Genomic DNA, 18,514 nt, shown 5'->3' on the forward strand with positions numbered 1-18,514 from the left:
GCAGCACATTTGCACATGTTCGTTTGGGAAGTAAGAGCAGCGGCTTGGCATCTTAACTCCACCACGAGAACTGGGGTTATTATGCAACCCTGTTTGTCTTCATCTATCAAAAGTCTCCTTGATCCTGCTGGATTCCCACTAAATAACTCACCTTTCTTTCCATCTGTATCCATCCTTTCCTCAACAGTAGCTCTGCTCTGAAGGAGCACAGAACTTTAAAAGCCCAGTCAATTGCTCTGCTCCGTCGTTCAGTCCTCACATTCACAATGAAACCTTGACAGCTTTGAAGATGTGAGACAAACCAACGATACTTTGATATTCTGACACATGTTCTCAAATTGGCAGGTGATGTGAAGTGCTGTGTGAGTGCACAGAAAGTTTCTGCGTGTGCAAATTGTGCATCTCACAGACTCTGCTGTTGTTTACAGGTTTTGGTCCCGAGCCAAATGCCCAGCTGTCAGTCAGGGAGACTTATGGATGGAGGATAATTTGTCTGCAAAGCTGCTCCATGGCTTGGGATAACTGAAAATCCTCTGAAGCTGACTCACAATCTCCATGTAAGGCTCAGACGCTCGAATTTTATAGCCAAATGAACCCTGACTATAAACACATCCAAACAAGTGTGAGCAGAGAAGGAACGCTTAATCTCTCTTGAAATCAAAATTACATCAACTGCCACAAACCGATCGTCGTCGGTGTTTCTGTGCAGACCAACGCAGAGCTGAGTAGTGTTGACACTCACAGGCTGAAAGTGCCATTTTCTGTGAACACTTGAAATATTTACACATGTGCAGTGTTTCCAACTGCAGTTCAGGGCAGAGGCTTACATACTGTACACTAACCACAGCCGTCAATCATATAGTTATTTTAGATTTAATGTTTTCTTTAAGCCATTCTGGTTCCAGGGTGGAAAACAGCAGAACCGGGTTCTTCTCTGATCCACACAGGGATCAGAGAAGACATAAAGGCAAATATATATATACATACGACCCAAAGAAGATTTGGTTTAATGTCCCCAAACTGACCTTCACACTCATTACCACGATGAACGAGCATCTCTGACCACAATACTTAAACAGGAATGTGCATCCGCTGGATTTTTAATTTTTCATCCTCTAAAGACTTTAGAGAAAAATGAAGGGTGCACTTTTGGTTATGATGTAAGTTTTGTTTGTTTTTAAAGGACATTTATTCTTAGCTCAGTGCTTTACAATATTCCTACATTCCTACAGAAACAATGCTTTTCATCCCAGACACACTCACTAAATGTCTTTAAACGTGGGAATCTGAAAGCTTTCCATCCTGGCTCATTCACCAACACACCTAGTTGTCAGTGGTAACAACAAGTGTCATCTTACACAATGGGTGCAGCAACAAAAAGCATTGTTTTAGTAAAGAAACCAGGCACTACTTGGTCTTTTTCATTTTGTGAGCAGGTGCTCTCGTCCAGCGGCTAACAGGGCGTCTTGCTCCATTACTCGCTGTATTACCAGCTGTCCAAAAATGATGAAAATAACTTTTTGCATACACAATTTTGATGAGCAATAGCAGTAAGTGCTTAGCTCTCTGACAAATGCATTTCATTTACTGTGCATTTATCATAATAAAAGGCTTTTTCCACTTAACCCTCCAAGGTCTAAGTCAGACGTGTCAAACTCGAGGCCCACGGGCCACATTTAGCCCACAATACAGTTACCTCTACCCCACAACATAATTTCATATTTCAATTATTAATGGCTAGGGGGTATGTGGCACCCACACCAGTCATACTACAAACCCCATAATGCAGCGCAGCAGTCGGTGTCCCTGCAAGCACCAATCACTTCTTTCCCCTGTCCACTTCGACCAGTCAGGGCCAAGCAGATGGATGCAAGTCTGAGTTCACTCAATTAAAGCAAACCCCTAAAAGAAATGACCAAAACATGGTGGGATGCAGACGCTGCTGGTAAACCTGTGTGCTTTGTTTGTAGAGCTAATGTGGTCGTAGTTAAACAATATAACATAAGACGGCACCGTGTGACAAAACATCAGGACGAGTGCACAAAATACACAGCAACAGTTACAGGAGACAGAAGAGTCGTCTGATCCTACAACACACTGAAGTGAAGCTGCAGCGAAGGTTTTACAGGCAGACGAGATATCGAAGTCGGCTCGGCAGCGACGTCTCGTGCTCTGACATTTTCAAACGTTTGCCTGAGCTCACGCACACCATCACTGCTGCTGATGGTGTGCGTGAGCGTGCCACTTAAAAGCACAGTTGATGGAAAGGCTTCATCACACACACCCTTGCTGTGGATAAGAGCACGGACTGATGCTTCACAGTTGGTCATTTTCATCCACTTTATGTGTTAAACAGGAACTTTTGAGGATTCAATCAATGCATGGAAGGAGCACAGGAAAATAGATCTTTGAAATGTACAAAAGACATGAAACTGCCTTTGGACAAACTTATGATACTAACAACAGACAGAGTGGGTGTGATGCACGATGAAAAGATGCAGAGAGAGACGTCCAATCACTGCATCATAAACCAGGAAACACTATGCAGTAAATCCCTGAATATTGAACATTTAATGAGCCGGCCAACACTCAGTTAGCTTCCTCAAGGCCACTGGTTTAGATCCCCACTCGCCCTCTGGGTCCTATCATACTGAGGTGCGATGGCTAAGTCAAAAAATGCTCAATGAATTTTTCAAGCTGCATGAGGAAAGTGAAGGAGGAGCCTCAACAGTGCAAACTGCTCAGTAATCCACCTGCCGCTGATCTGTAAAAAGCACCTGTAAACATCCAGGCGGAGCTGGAGCTCCAGTGTGGTGCCACGCTAAAGCTAAAGCAGGGCCCTGTGGAGCCCACACACTTCCCCTGCTTCAGCCTCACTATGATACCCCAACTCTGCCTCCGAGTCACTTAAATCCTCAGTGTGTTAAGCAGTGCATATTTATTTAAGCAGCTTTTCTCAGTGACACCATCCAGCAGAAGGCCTCCACCGATGTCTGTTTTATTCTTTCCACAGCTCAGGACATCACCACAAACAAAACTGGTTTATTAGTGGAATTACAGCCAAAGTTTGCATTTCTTCATATCTGAAAGGTCTTCATTTCACCCAAAGATATTTTAATAGAAAACCAAATTATTTTGAATTGTATTTAAGTTATAGAGAAGACTTAATAGTCTTTTTCATTCATATCCCTGTTCAAACATGGTTACTTTGTCTGTACAGTAAATCATGTTTCACCAACAATCTAAAGAGTTTTTGTCCATTTCTATGATTGAGCTTCAGCCTGTGGTCCAAGCCCTGTGATTTTTACTACAATAAACATTCATATCATTATTATTATACACATCTGGAAACTATTTCCTTTCTTTTTCATTTATATCATTTTATTTTTCTTCTTTCCATGTCAGACTGCCACAGTGTCAACCTGATAATCCCGTCCTGGGCATTTACAACCCCTCGATCCTTCCTTGCCCCTGACTGGCCTACGTGGGGTCGGTGGGAAATTCAAACACAAGTATATCAACCAAACAGTCTTAGAAACACTGTGTGTCAAACACGAGCTCATTGTTTATTGAGATTTTGAGGGAAATCACAATACAACGTTATTTCTTTTATTTTGAAGGTACCATTTCCTTTGTTGTTAAATGTATGCATGTACATATATACAAGTGAAAGCAGCTTCACTGGAAATGTGGTGGAACCAATGTTATGTTGTGCTGCACCTGAAAAAAAAAGTATTTCTTGATGTGAACTTGTAAGTATTTCCTGACCGTCAGAGGCAAAGCTGTGTGCTGAGAGCCGATCACTGCGTTTAAGGATTATAATTTGAATCACCAGAGAAATACAGCAATGCACTGGTGCTGAGCACGAATGGACATTTGAAGATTTGCAAGCAAAGCTTTAAAAGGAAAAGCAGAGTTTTTATAAAGATTTACACAGCCAGAGATGGAGCACTTGAGACCAGCTTTGTGATTGCCAAACAAAATTCTCAGGGGGAGTTTACCAAAGAGTGTTTGGTGGACTCTGCTCTGCTGACACGCCCTGAGACAACAGAAGCCTTTGAGAATCTTCCCCTTTGCAGACGAACCATAAAAAGATGGATCGATGGAGCTTCAGCTGAAAAACAAATGATTTGGACTTTTTCTCCTCACTCTGGGCGAGAGCTGCCCACACCATGGCTCAGTTGCTTATCATAGGTTAACAAAAAGAGTTTGACATCACAGCAGAGATGGCAGCAATGCACTCCATGAAAGGGAGAGGCAACTGCACGCTCAGACAGCAGGGGACATGACGCACAATGGCAATGTTGATTAAACAGTGACAAAGGTTGCATTTCATATTTTTACTGCCTGTAGCAGTATAAAACTGATCAAATTACTATGCAGCAAAACTGATTCAACTTATTGGTGCGAACCACCACGACGGACCCAGTTTCTCATGTGGCCCCGTGGGGAAATGACTTGCCCACGCCTGCTACGATCCACACGCTGCGAACCAGGAATCCCAAACTCTAAACAGGGAGTTCATTTCATGGTTGTAGTATAAAGAAAAAAAAACAGGAGCACAGCTCCATACAGGGATGAATGATGCTGGCTGCTGTAACTAGTGACCACAAGCAGATAAGTAGAACAATTTATCAGCTGTTTTTACTTTTTTTCTTGAGACCTATACTACTGTATATCATTGCACATGTGCATAGTGACAATAAAGCATTCTATTCTATTCTGTTCTGTTCTGTTCTATTCTGTTCTGTTCTATTCTATTCTGTTCTATTCTGTTCTGTTCTGTTCTGTTCTGTTCTATTCTGTTCTATTCTGTTCTGTTCTCTTCTCTTCTGTTCTATTCTATTCTGTTCTATTCTGTTCTATTCTCTTCTATTCTGTTCTGTTCTATTCTGTTCTATTCTATTCTCTTCTATTCTGTTCTGTTGTATTCTATTCTATTCTGTTCTATTCTGTTCTATTCTATTCTGTTCTGTTCTATTCTATTCTGTTCTGTTGTATTCTATTCTGTTCTATTCTATTCTGTTCTCTTCAATTCTATTCTGTTCTGTTGTATTCTATTCTATTCTGTTCTATTCTGTTCTATTCTATTCTGTTCTATTCTCTTCTATTCTATTCTCTTCTGTTGTATTCTATTCTGTTGTATTCTATTCTGTTCTCTTCTATTCTATTCTCTTCTATTCTCCTCTGTTGTATTCTATTCTGTTGTATTCTATTCTGTTCTCTTCTATTCTATTGTATTCTATTCTGTTGTGTTGTATTCTATTCTGTTCTATTCTGTTGTATTCTATTCTGGTGTATTCTATTCTGTTCTATTCTCTTCTATTCTATTCTGTTCTGTTGTATTCTATTCTGTTGTATTCTATTCTGTTCTATTCTGTTGTATTCTATTCTGTTCTATTCTATTCTCTTCTATTCTGTTCTGTTTTATTCTATTCTGTCTATTCTGTTCTATTCTATTCTGTTCTATTCTGTTCTATTCTATTCTGTTCTATTCTATTCTCTTCTGTTGTATTCTATTCTGTTCTATTCTATTCTGTTCTATTCTATTCTGTTCTGTTGTATTCTATTCTGTTCTATTCTATTCTGTTCTCTTCTATTCTATTCTGTTCTGTTGTATTCTATTCTGTTCTATTCTATTTTGTTCTATTCTATTCTGTTCTATTCTCTTCTCTTCTATTCTATTCTCTTCTATTCTCTTCTGTTGTATTCTATTCTGTTGTATTCTATTCTATTCTGTTGTATTCTATTCTGTTCTGTTGTATTCTATTCTGTTCTATTCTGTTGTATTCTATTATGTTCTATTCTATTCTCTTCTATTCTCTTCTATTCTATTCTGTTGTATTCTATTCTGTTCTATTCTGTTGTATTCTATTCTGTTCTATTCTATTCTCTTCTATTCTGTTCTGTTTTATTCTATTCTGTTCTATTCTATTCTGTTTTATTCTGTTCTATTCTATTCTGTTCTGTTGTATTCTGTTGTATTCTGTTGTATTCTGTTCTATTCTATTCTGTTCTATTCTATTGTATTCTATTCTATTCTCTTCTGTTGTATTCTATTCTGTTGTATTCTGTTCTGTTCTATTCTATTCTCTTCTATTCTGTTGTATTCTATTCTGTTGTATTCTATTCTGTTCTATTTTATTCTCTTCTATTCTCTTCTCTTCTATTCTGTTCTGTTGTATTCTATTCTGTTCTATTCTATTCTGTTCTATTCTGTTGTATTCTATTCTGTTCTATTCTATTCTCTTCTATTCTGTTCTGTTCTATTCTCTTCTATTCTCCTCTATTCTATTCTGTTCTGTTCTATTCTCTTCTATTCTCCTCTATTCTATTCTGTTCTATTCTATTCCCTTCTCTTCTGTTCTGTTGTATTCTATTCTGTTCTATTCTATTCTGTTCTATTCTGTTCTGTTCTATTCTCTTCTATTCTCCTCTATTCTGTTCTGTTCTATTCTATTCTCTTCTATTCTGTTGTATTCTATTCTATTCTGTTCTATTCGGTTCTGTTCTGTTTTATTCTATTCTGTTCTATTCTGTTCTATTCTATTCTGTTTTATTCTGTTCTATTCTATTCTGTTCTGTTGTATTCTGTTGTATTCTGTTCTATTCTATTTTGTTCTATTCTATTCTGTTCTATTCTATTCTCTTCTGTTGTATTCTATTCTGTTGTATTCTATTCTCTTCTATTCTGTTGTATTCTATTCTGTTCTATTTTATTCTCTTCTATTCTCTTCTCTTCTATTCTGTTCTGTTGTATTCTATTCTGTTCTATTCTGTTGTATTCTATTCTGTTCTATTCTATTCTCTTCTATTCTCCTCTCTTCTGTTCTGTTGTATTCTATTCTGTTCTTTTCTGTTGTATTCTATTCTGTTCTATTCTATTCTGTTCTGTTCTATTCTCTTCTATTCTCCTCTATTCTATTCTGTTCTGTTGTATTCTATTCTGTTCTATTCTGTTGTATTCTATTCTGTTCTATTCTATTCTCTTCTATTCTCTTCTGTTCTGTTCTGTTTTATTCTATTCTGTTCTATTCTATTCTGTTTTATTCTGTTCTATTCTATTCTGTTCTGTTGTATTCTGTTGTATTCTGTTCTATTCTATTTTGTTCTATTCTATTCTATTCTATTCTGTTCTATTCTATTCTGTTGTATTCTATTCTGTTGTATTCTATTCTGTTCTATTCTATTCTCTTCTATTCTCTTCTATTCTATTCTGTTCTGTTGTATTCTATTCTGTTCTATTCTGTTGTATTCTATTCTGTTCTATTCTATTCTCTTCTATTCTGTTCTGTTTTATTCTATTCTGTTCTATTCTATTCTGTTCTATTCTATTCTGTTTTATTCTGTTCTATTCTATTCTGTTCTGTTGTATTCTGTTGTATTCTGTTGTATTCTGTTCTATTCTATTCTGTTCTATTCTATTCTGTTCTATTCTATTCTGTTGTATTCTATTCTGTTCTATTCTGTTGTATTCTATTCTGTTCTATTCTCTTCTATTCTATTCTGGTCTATTCTGTTCTGTTCTATTCTGTTCTCCTCTATTCTCTTCTATTCTATTCTGTTCTATTCTGTTCTGTTGTATTCTATTCTGTTGTATTCTATTCTGTTCTATTCTGTTGTATTCTATTCTGTTCTATTCTATTCTATTCTGGTCTATTCTATTCTGTTGTATTCTATTCTGTTCTATTCTGTTGTATTCTATTCTGTTCTATTCTCTTCTATTCTATTCTGGTCTATTCTGTTCTGTTCTGTTCTATTCTGTTCTCCTCTATTCTCTTCTATTCTATTCTGTTCTGGTGACTCAGTCTGTTTCAGTATTGCTGCTCTCAGAACTCATTGTTTTTAGAGTGCAGAGCTGTGTGCATGCACATTTGTGTATTTAACATGAGTCAAATCATAATGATAACATCAATAATAATAATACTGAATCATGACGATACATATTTAGTGCATTAATGGAGAAACACGTTCAATGTCACCTTAACTGGAAAGCTAAGCTAATGAATCACCTCCATAATCTCCTGTTTATGGCACGCGTTCAAACAGCAGCGTTTCTGCCTCATTCACAAAGAAGTGACCACAGAGGGATCCACACCCAGAACGTGAGCCTGTGAGGAGGCCTGCCTCAATCTGGTCTCAAACTGTAAATGAAATCGTTATTTAAAGACTGCATTTTGATGATTCAGGTGTGTATTTGTTCACCGATCAGCACATATTGATGAGAAGAGGCCTACTGCAACCAGCCACACATGCATAAAGACCGACAATATGGGATTGATGGAATGCTACGAGGCCTGCCAACCCAATCAGAGGGGTCGTATGCAACACATGTTGAAGCCATGGATGAGCAGAAAGCCAACATTTAGACTGACCCATAAGTACCTGGTAGCCCATTAAAATAACATCAACAGCAGACAGCTACTATTACAGCTGGAGACCCAGAGGCTACAGTGTGTAACAGTAAGCAGTATGAACACAATGGTCCAGCACTGGTGTAACAGAGCAGTGTAAATGAACTAGATGATGCCCCGCCTCCTGAAATGACAGATGTTTCTACTGGGGTGAAAGAAATGTGTGTGGCCAAACTCGAGGTAGCCACCCAGCCAGGAGCACGACTCTGAGCAGATGCTTTCAGATGTAAGCAGTGTTCTACCCACTATTCCCACTGCCACTATCACTGAAACCATTGAACTCATAGATGCTATGAAACCATATAGGACCAAGGATGCATGCAGAGGAAGCCCCCCTGTGGAGAAGAAAGCTGGAAGCCAAAATGAGGGGAGCCCACATGGATGTTAGCAGGGTTAACTGAGGTGTAGAAAGCACTCATGAGAGACATCATCATGAAAGAGGTCAAACAAGATAACTGAGGCTCGCAGCTCAGGCTGTAGACATGGAAATGAAACAGAAGGGCAGACCCGCCTACAGCTGGATTTAAGCAATGCTGGAAGAACATCTGGGAACCAGACTAAGCTTGGCCCTGCCTGGACAGACTGTGGCTCCGGGCCACACACACGTATGTGGGAAAGCTTGGCACTGTGCAGGACTAATAGTGGTCTAAGAACATTCATCAGGAGCTCCACGGGACTGTGGAAGAAAACACTGGAGGTCATCATCAAAACATACCAAGGTGACTCTCTGTGCTGTTGTTCAGTGACAGAGTTTGATTTAGTCACATCATTTAGTTTTATATCTAGATTGTTCTAGTTTATCATTAAATCTACATTTTATTTGGTTAACTCAAATTTAAGTGTAACAGTCTTTCAGGTTTTTTATGGTTAAAAAACATCAAATACAAAATGTGTCCACATGTCTGCTCTTCCTTCCAAGCTCTGACATTTTCACGCATTAGAAACACTGAGCAGAAGAGCCAGTTGTGCGTTTCCCAGAGGCAGATTGTCTAACCTTACTGCACAACGAGCTGACGAATCGGCCACACTGTAATTAGTCTGATTGGATGGAAATAATAATTTCATCTTGTTGTTGTTCATTAATGAAAGAGTCAGAGCATGTCATCATAGTTTCTGTCCTCGTGCATTAGTTTGTTTTTGTCAGAGTAAGAAGGCCGCTGATGAAAACTATGATGGAAATGATTGGTCAACAAAATGAACAGTGTTACACTGGCCTCCACCCCCGACACCAGCTCATCACTGCGTGTGGGTACAGATGTAGATTTAGGAGTGGAGGGACCATCATCCACCTGCTTTTCATGGATGACATTAGGATGTCACTCGGACTGTGAGCGTGGCCGAACGGTTACAAGATGCCACTGATGTCAAGACAGAAAGTTCCTCACACTGCATGGAGGTCTCCAGCCAACATCTCGAGGCCCTTTGAGCAAAGAGGAGGGCGAGGATTAGCCAGGGGAACAATCTGGGATGGAACATGGAGCATCTGGGAATACATCAGGAAGATGGTCCCCCTCTAAAAATTCCTCAGGGACCTGAAGATAGATGGTGATGAAGAAAAGGAGGAGAAGCTGTCATGGATGACCAAGTCTGTGCTGTCGACAGCTAGAAAAAGTGGTACACTTCCAAAATCCCACCAAAGGCCGGCCTAACGGGCAGCATGGAGGCTCTGCTCACAGGTGCACAGGTCCACCATTGAGCAGACTTTCCACTACATTGCTGCAGGACGCAAGATGCAAGCTGGACACTGGCAGGCACAATGAACTGGGTCACCAGTAAAACCTTTGCTGCAAAGAAGCTGGGGGGAGTTTTTAATCCAACCAACTGTTCAATCACCTCCAATGTGAAGAGAATTTATAGCTATTTCCATCTACTGCCATTATTTCACTCAGCAAACAGAACATTAAAGCTACTGACGTTTAAATTAAAAGCACATTTTTATCAGTGATTCCTGAGATTAGGGACAAAACAGGTTTTCATTTTCAAAAACACATTTACATATAATTGTTACACAAAGTTGTGGCTGTCGCACCATGTTTTGGTCTCCAGGTGTAACATTTTTTAATAAATTATGTTTTTGCTGGAGAAGTGCAAGGTTTTTGTCAACACCGTCAGACACAAAGAAATGCAAAAATATATATTTTAAATGAAGTTGTTTCAGCTTTTTTGACTATTAGCAGCTTTGCTGTTCTACTGTTTATGCACAGATGTTTATACCACATTTAAAAGTAAGATTTTGTTATTAGAGTTACAGTCATACATATTTTCAGAAGCTTGTATTTAATCTCTATAAGAAACAATCATATTTGGCAGCATTTATTGAGAAAATTACGTATTTTTATTGGAAGATCATGAGAGAGGAAACTGTATGGTTCTCCAAAAGAGAAAAATAAAAAAAACTCCATATTATGGAGTTGACAAGGTGCTGACGGTGGTGACACACGAGTAGAAAACAAGATATTATTTCTTTCAAAATGACCATTAAACCTTAACAACCTTTGTAATATCACAAGACGCATCATAACAATTCTGTTTTTGCACACGTCAAGTTCTGCATCTTAATCGTTCACCAAGCAGCCGCCTGCTCCTGATTCCTAAAGTTCTCTGTGGTTGTGTTTAGACGCTGCTGGACTTTCTCTCCTTTTGTCTCTGTGCTTGTTTCCAAAACCTTCTCTTCTGACTTTTTTCTCTTCCTTTCAGATCACTGGTGTTCTTTATTTTTCCCTCTTTCATTCTCTTTCTCCATCTTTCCCTTTATGAGAAACTCTTTCTTCAACTCAGGCTGACTGTTAATGTTTTCTCTCCTTCTTTTTTGATCCTCCCTGTTCCTTCTCTTTCGTTCCTCTGACAGCTTCCCCTTTGCTATTCTAGCCTGAAATGTACCATTTTGTAATTACTATAATTTTTCTGAAGCATGTGCATTTATACAGATTAAGGATGAATATTCACAACACAATTATGCATCAAGCAATAGAGATGCTATCCGGTCTTTATGTCTGATGTCATTAGCCGTTTCCAGGTCCAAACTCGGCTGCAGATCCCAAAGTCACAGGAGCTCTGCAGCATCACTGAGAGTCACAAACTGTCTAAATTCTTTCATCTTTAATTAAATGATCAGTGTGGCTCTACCAGGTGTAACATCCAGGCATCCATGAAAACAGAATATATGAAATTTAACAGAGTTAAAGTTAGATTGTTTCCACCTGAACATGATACGCCAGCTCTGCTATCACTTCCAACAGTGACGTTTGTAGGGTTACTGAAGTTGGGCTAGCTGGTATATAGTGATGTGCTAATTGGTTGCTAGCGACACAGCTATGTTAGCATAACATAAACACAGTGAAGCTGGAGGATGAATGCTAACTTTTTTCCACTTGATAAAGGTTAACATGAGGGTTCCTGATGGTTAGGCTGACAGTGATCACTGACTGTTTTTAGGGGCTTGTTCAGATGTAATAGAACAAGATAAAAAGCATTAAAACATTTTAACAGGCTTAATAAACACAGAGTAGTTTGGGCCCGGAAGCAGGATTCATACATCAGCTCTCAGGCACAGCTAGCTCAGCAGATGCCACATGATCGGAAGGTTGGGCGTTCAAATCCAACGAACAGAGGCTATGCTGGATTGGTAGTTGCCCACTGCATCACTGAGTGAATGGGTCAAATGCAGAGGACTAAGCATTTTCCTACAGGATTAATAATGTAAACATAAACAATGAGATTCAAGATAAGACAAATTTGATATTTGACACATCTGTGAAGCAGAAATATCAGTAAAATACACAGGAAGCAATATGACTGAAATATTAGTAAAAATAACTTAATATAAATGGTGAACAGGACACTTTTGTGACATTTGTCAACACCATTAGAAAAAGGGTCCACACCGTCAGACAAAATGGTGTTGATGGTGTTGACATCTGACAGAAGCCATCTTGTTTTTCATCAGCTGCTTACGCCTCTACAAGCCTCCTGAATGAAGCTGTTTTTACAGTGTTGACGCACTATGCTGTGACACAGAGTTTATCAGAAAGAAATAAATGAAATAAAACAATTATCACAGCAGTGACCTCATGGCATGTGCATCAAACAGGAAGTGGTAAAGGGGTCCTCAGAGTGTAAGCTGCCCACAATAATTCCTGATTTTTTTGTACTTTTAAAAAAATCTGACGGTGTTGACAAAAACTCTGGACACGATTTTAATCACTTAAAAAATGTGTAAAAATAAAATTTCAATGTCATATTTTGATATTATAAAAGGTATTTACTTAAATACTCAGTGACGAGAGCCATGATGTTTAATTTTACATTACTCTTAATTTTTTTCTGTATTTTAATATCATCACACCTGCTTGTGGACAGTGGATTTTTAAGGTACTGGTGATGTGTTGTACCATTTAAAATAAATATACATGTATAAAAAATGCAAAATCACAGTTTGTCTTTTAGGCAGTTGGTTAACACTTGTATGCATATTTTTAACCACAAAATTGGGTTTTATCCGCCGGACATGTTTTGTCTCTTATCTCAAGAATCACTGTTAGATACCTGAAATGTTAATTCATCTTCAAATTTGACTGTTTGCTGATGCTGCTGTCCACGTTCTGCCACAAGGAGGGCACAGGTACACACCATATTTAGTTTGAGGCTTTAGTAGCACTATCTTACACATTAATTCATATAAAATATGTAATAAAAAATACAAACGTGCACAAAACCTCATAAACATGAAGACACACCACAGAGACACCAGAGCAGTTTTTGTCTCGCCTCATATTGATGTAAGAAGAAAGAGCAAAGACTGTTTTGTGCTTTAGTTCAGTCTGTACAGCGTATTTTATTAGTGATTATATTACTGATTATATTACTGATTATTAGGCTACTGAGAGATCCTTTTTCTGTTTTTGCATTGAGAAAATGTTCTCTTTAGAAATATGATTTAAATATGGCGACAGAGCCGGTGAAAGGACTCGGCTTAGTTTTATTCTACTAATATTTCACACATGTAGATACTGTCTGCAGGTAAGAGTTTACAAGCTTTTGAATATTTAAATGGTAAATGGCCTGTATTTGTAAAGTGCTTTACTTAGTCCCTATGACCCCAAAGCGCTTTACACACCCATCCACACACTGGTGATGGCAGCTACATTGTAGCCACAGCCACCCTGGGGCGCACTGACAGAGGCGAGGCTGCCGGACACTGGCGCCACCGGGCCCTCTGACCACCACCAGTAGACAAACACGGGTGAAGTGTCTTGCCCAAGGACAGAATGACCGAGACTGTCCGAGCCGGGGCTCGAACCGGCAACCTTCCGATTACAAGGCGAACTCCCAACTCTCGAGCCACGATCGCCCCAAATGTACAGCATCAGAAGTAGTAAGGGTGGGCTTTATGTGACATAATGATAAGACTAAAATATAAATAAATATAGAGACGTATCCTTTAATAACCACATATCGTGTAGTCCTTCATAAAAACAATACATGAATCTCAGCCACTAAATCCCTGTAAGCACGTGCTGATTTACAGCCATAATCTCCTCTTGTTCATCTCTGGATCGATACCTGGGTCATATGAAATTACAATCTGTTATTAGCTTTGCAGAAATCTTTTTAATTCAAGACGATGTTTGCAGCAGATTCACTTTAAAGATCACAGCACAGAGTCAGTGTTTGAGAGTAACTGCTGCCCTTTCCTCAGTACAAAGAGGACACAGCCTCATCATAACAAACTGATGATACCAGATGTTGGAGAATTCAAACTGATGTGGAGGCATCACTACACCTGAGGATGACGACAAACATAGCTCACCACCTATAAATAATATGGACAATATCTGTAAAAGGAACTCAAAGAGCTGAATAAGAAAAAAAGCCAAAGGGATTTCCTAAAAATAGAAAATGTAATAAAGACAGGGGAAGGGCAAAGCAAAGTGGAGCACACGTTTCAATCTGGTCTGATCCATTTTACTTGGTGCACCAAATCCATGTGATTAAACCCAACAGCTGCCCAATTACTTACACAGCTTAAAGGAACATCGTGCACGACATGTTATTGAAGTCTTCAGAGACGGCAGAAGGTGTCAGGTGGAATATCTGCTGCACAACTTTGATAACACAGCTTAAATAAGAAGCTGCGTTTCTCACGGCCAGGATCAGACTGGGACACACTCAACACCAGGCTTCAGATTTTACTTTGTAATATATGAACATGTGTTTACTGACTGGTGTTCATAACAAATATAACAAATGTCCCATCTTCCTGTCCTCACCCCCAACCCCCGCAGCACACTGCTGCTCCTCCCCCAGCCTGCTCTCTGGGGCTGTCTTCCTGTTAAAAGAGAGGTTTTCCTTCCCACTGTCACCAAGTGCTTACTCACAGGGGGTCATCTGAGACCCCTGTGAGTGAATGACTGTGTGTAGTTATTTAGTCATTCCATTTAGGATGTGGATGTGAGTTTAATTGTGTGATGACCCAAACTGTCGGTTCTTCGGTGCTTTTTCTTTTTATTTCATTCGATTTTTTTGTCCATCTGAGACAATCGTGTTATCCACAATCATTTCACAATTGAATAATCCTCTTGTTATTGTGGAAGCAACGCGCTATTTCAGCAATCCTTTATATCGGCTGCTTCTTGAAATAGTCTGCTTCATCCTGAGGTCATATACACAGTTTTTCATTGTCTTGGATTATAGCTGGACACAGTTTCTTCTTCTCTGAAGTCTAATTCATGCACTGCCACGGCGATCTTAGTGTAGAGCAGAACAAGAACGAGCAGCTGGAGCCGCTGAGTGAGTTTGTCTGTAAAGTAAAAGGCAACTGTATTATCCTGCCCAGTTTCTTAAAAAGGAGGCTAATTAGGAACTTATAGTGCTGAGTGGTGTAGTGGTTTTAATTTCATGCGCGACATTAATTTTTCACATACAGCTGCACCAGTGAAGCAGCTTTGATGTACTGTAATATTCTCCATTATTAGCAATAAAGAGCATGTGGGAGGGGCTTGCATTAAACGAGCACACCCCCAATCATGTGACTCGCACGTATTAATTAATGACAATAGTTTAATTAATTTCAAACGTCATGAAGCATTGACTGAATTACACTGTAAACTGTGAACTTCTGCTGTAGACCAGCTCAGATACATAAGCTGGTCTGGTAACCAGTCAGTGTACCAGTTTGTTTGTGTCCATGCTAAGAATCAGAAAGCTGCAAACTGGCCTGTTTGTCCCTCTGTAGGATTTCTTCTTCTTACTTGAGCATCAGCTCCACTGACACCACGCTGGTGTGCAGCCTCTTCTCTCATCGAAACACACAAGTGACAGGGACATTCACACTGGCCAGTTTGTTGTGCACAGTTCATTATTACTCAAGTAACACGATCGCTACATGTTGCAAATATGACCTGCAGGAACAATGCAGTCACCATAAAGATGAAATCAAACCACAGACGATCACTCGTCTGTAAAATTCATACAAATATATACTCTTTGGTTTCGTGTAGCCCCAGCACAAAGTAACCTTACACAAAGCTAGAAATGCAACAATGTGGCGAAACAGATCAGTGTCTAAACACATTGGACAAGTTACCACAGCCTATGTTTTATTAAAAGGCTTCCTCAGACGGTCCACAAACACTGTTTTCATCTGCATCGCTCTGAAAGAAACTGTATAAACTGAGTTAAGCTATTTATCAAAGTTGTCTTCTACTCTTGTTCTCGGAGTGATTATTTTGATTTATTCTTTCAAGAAGAAAGAACAAAGTTTGCACGCCACAAATGGATTATTGACGAGTCTCCACTCCTGACACTGCTGGAGTAAATTCAGCAATTACTTTAAAATATGCAGCCAAATCCCAGCCCGCTGTTATAATCACATTACATACTCCTCTGGATGCAATGCACATCCAACACAGCCTTCCACTCATGACGGTGTATTTACACTCTCACTGAAAACTCCACTTCCACCGTAGCATCCACATGTAGGCCACTCGCCTTTTCCCACAACAAGAACTTCCTACTCCGAGCTTAGACACACAGACCAGAGCGACTGTGGTTCTGTCAAAGCTGCCTTTGCTCCCAGGACAAGCACTTACTGGTGATTCTAAATTGCCCACAGGTGTGGATGTGAGTGGGAATGGCTGTCGGTCTCTCTGCGTTAGGCCTGCATCAGGCCTGTGCAGGATGTTCCCCGCCTCTTTCCTTACGATAGCTGGGATAAGCTCCCATGACCCTGATAAGGATAAGCAGAGGAGGATGGGTGGCTGATAAGCTTTAAGAACAAAGGAAAGCATGTTAAGATAAATATTTTTAGCTTTAGTAAATCAGCTTTACATTCGTGTAGAAAGTGAAAACGCGTTTAAACTGAAAGTTTAAGGATTCAGAAGTAACTGGACAGACACACAAACACAATGACGACAGCGTTGTTTCTTCCCTGTGATGGCTTCACAGGGTTTAGTGCTGCTGTGAGTCATGTGCTGCCAAACCTATTTCAATTAAAGCTGTGACATGGCAATTTAAAACTGATCTACTGCGTTTTTCCTCTTTTTTCTGTGAATTATATCCTGTCATAACGCTAGACACTCATGATAAATATGTCCATACGTTTCCAGTTATGATGTTAGCGAATTATTCAGACTGCTAAAAAAATATCGGTTTCCTGCTGTTTCGATACTCGTTGATCTGGCTGACGTCAACAACGGGGGAATTCCTCGTTGCCTCATCTCCTTACAGAACAGTCTGTGGTCTGAGTAAACAGTGAATATGTTTACAGGAGTTGTACGTGTGAGGCAGGTTCCTCGTCTAAGTCGTTCCACAGCTAGCTGAACGAGCACACCTGGCTGTTGTTAGTTAATGGGAGGCTGTGTGTCACCTCGTGTATTCTCACTCTATTCCTTCTCATTTTCATGTTTGCTTTTATGTTGTAGGCCGATTCTCCGCGTCGGTCATTTCCTGTTTTATTTTGGTGCCTGTTCCTCCTGGTATCTCGGCCTAGCTTTACTTCCTCATTAGCCATCACGCTGTGTTTGTATATATGGCCTCAGTCTTTGCTTCCTCTTTGTTGTGTCCTATCTTTGCTTTGGTTTTCCTTGTCTGTGTGTTATTTTGTACTTTAATAAAACTGCCTTTGACTTTATCCCTTGTGTTTTACAAACATCTTTATATATAGTCGCTGAGTTTTCCCAGGCTCACAAGAAACAGGACAATTGACAGGCAAGCAGCTTCATGGCCAGGTAAGGCCTGCCCCTCCTGGACAACAGGTTTGGGTTTGATTCCAGGCGGTGACTTTGAATTTGTAGCTGCTGACTACAACTCTCATATGAAGTGTAAAGAGATTCTGACACCAGTGAAGCCTGAAAAACTCAAATAAATCTAGAAGAGAGATGGAAAAAACTTACAGATACTTGCATTAACTAATGGTTAAACAGGTATACCCACGTGGCTGGACTGTACATGTTATCATGTGTTATGGGGCAAGAAAATGCCACATGTATAAGACATTTAAACAAGTTGTAAATCAACGCAAAGGTGGTCCAGAGAAGGAGGCTGCAGAAGCCAAGAGAAACCTCAGAGTCAATAATATGAAAAGACACAGTGATAGCATCTGGTGACAGAGTGGCCTCAGACCTCTCTGTGGCATTGATAAAGCTTCATATGATAGCATGCATAGGCTAACAGGCTTTGGGGCTCAGTGACCTATGCTCAGCAGCAGCCAGTGTACACCAGAGATTGGCTAACAATTAGATCTACGCTCATATCGATGCAAATGATCGAGGAGCATGGACTGTTTTACTGTAGCGATTCACGTCTGCGCACACTGGATATAATCTGGAGGGAGCTCCGAGCATTTAAAGGCAGCCTGCGGCATGAGTTATCGACAGTTTGAGTGATTATATGCATCACATCTGCCAAACATTAATTATTCAGCACCCATTCAGGAATGTAGTGAAAGAGGAAACGTGATACTTTTCTGTTGGATTATTGGATTTCTGGGAGCATCTGCTATAGACAAGCTGATAATGGGATAATGTCTCGTTGACAAAAAGAGAACAAAGGCCAAAAACATTGGTAATAACAAAGGACGCAGTAAATAAAACGTTGGTATG

At 39.6% G+C, this 18,514-nt stretch overlaps 1 protein-coding gene across 1 annotated transcript in view; it reads right to left on the minus strand.

The window, feature by feature from the left end:
* Positions 1-18,514, minus strand: part of cntnap5a (contactin associated protein family member 5a) — a 135,797-nt gene that overhangs the window by 106,394 nt on the left and 10,889 nt on the right. The gene's annotated exons all lie outside the window — the stretch shown is intronic.

The sequence above is a fragment of the Aulonocara stuartgranti genome, assembly GCF_965226115.1.
Source record: "Aulonocara stuartgranti genome assembly, chromosome: 16".
NCBI lineage: Eukaryota > Metazoa > Chordata > Actinopteri > Cichliformes > Cichlidae > Aulonocara > Aulonocara stuartgranti.